We start from the raw sequence: 1896 nt of genomic DNA, 5'->3' as shown, positions 1-1896 counted from the left end.
AATAAGGAAAGCAAACCTGGGTATCTGGTAGAAGCCATTTTTAGAGAAAGAGGCAGTAAGTTCATCTTTCTCGCCAGTTTGTTTGGTTTTCGAGTGGTCTGAGGAAGGGTGATGTCAAACAGAGGTCTGAGAGTAGCTTGAAGTCTTGTAACCTTTCAGAGGGAAGTAAGTCTGCTCACACACACACAGTCTTGTAACCTTTCAGAGGGAAGTCTGCTGAGGTAGTAAGGAGGAGAATGTCAAATATTCTGACTTGCTTGAACACGCTGAGCAGGAATATTAACCTGTGGGGTCTGATGTGACATGCACACACACACACACACACATGCTCTCTCCCTCTCTCACACACACACACACACACACACACACACACACACACACACAACGAGTACGAACCAAACACAAAAAGAACACAATGAAGATACAGAAGATCAAAAGTAGCATGTAAAGATCACTGCTTGTCATAACCTGAGGAGTTATAGTGAGCCTTAAAGAAAAACGGCACTCAGACTCAGACTCAGACGGGACGGTGTGTAACTGTTGCATAAAGTTATGACTGAAGCTTTAAGTGTGATCATTCTTCAGGGTCCGGGATGCTTCCAATGTCTTCAGTAACACCAGGGGATAACCCAGATAACGCATGACCCATGACCCATGACCCATGACCCATGAACATGAATACAAATACAAAACAAACGCTAATAAAACATTCTGCTGCAGCAATGGCATATCAAACTTTCAGTTGTCATTCTTTCCCTTTCATTCGACTTTCACACTGCGATTAGTTAACCAAATCTTATTTCCAGTAGTGTCTGGCCTTCAAAAGCCAGAGACTGTCTCCACATGAACAATAACCCCCCCACCCCCCTACACACACACAGACGCACACTAGCCATGAGGTCATCCACCTTTGACCGACAGAGCTGACCTCAGAGTGGACCCTGCCATCTCCACTCTGTTTGCTCGACAGTTCTTTAGACCTTGATGTTTGTGGGAGGGGTCGGAGGGGGGGATATTAGTGGCAGGGGCAGGGGCAGGGGCGGTGTTCAGAGGGGAAGATTAGAGACAGGCTGACAGGCCGACCAGCCACCGTGAATCAGCAGACCGGACTGCCAGCTCAGCGGAAGCAGAGTGCAGTGGCTCCACTCGCTCCTGTGTAAACTTTGGGGGAAAGCTGAATAGGGCGATGCCTTGACGGTGACTCACTTAGTTACCGAGCGAAACGGACAGAACATCCAGAAGGAAGAAGAAAAACAAATGCAGAGACAAAGATAACCATATGGGGGTGCTATACTTTGTGTCACACACTCACACACACACACACACACAGAGTACGAACCAAACACAAAAAGAACACAATGCAGAGACAAAGATAACCATATGGGGGTGCTATACTTTGGGTCTCGACGTCTCTTTAACTTTTCATCATTACTTTTCTTTTTTTTTTGTGTGACTCATGCCTTAAAGCCTGTGGTTGTGCTGAAAGTACAAACGCAACTGTCTGAACTCTCACGGGGAGGCACAACTGTCTCGGGCGATGCTGTAATGAACCTCACACCGAACACATTAACAGATACACGGACAATAGACCCATAGACTGGCAAAGACGTGAGACGAAACCCACACCATCAGTGTGCTCCGGCAATGAAGCCAGTAGTCACAACAATTTACCGACAGCCTACACCCTCCAGAGAACGATTGATTCTAAGCACGCGTGATGTGCTATTGTGTCATTCGTATTATTTTTCAGTAAAAGAATCTGCCATTTCACACATAATTACAGCTATAAATGCCCTCTGGGAATACCCATCCCAAGTTTACCACGATTAAAAAAAAAAAAAATGAATTGGACGTAACTCAATATGAACATTACCGACTCGACTATCGTCTCACAGA

Source organism: Sprattus sprattus (assembly GCF_963457725.1).
Source record: "Sprattus sprattus genome assembly, chromosome: 13".
NCBI lineage: Eukaryota > Metazoa > Chordata > Actinopteri > Clupeiformes > Clupeidae > Sprattus > Sprattus sprattus.
This window is presented reverse-complemented; position numbering follows the sequence as displayed.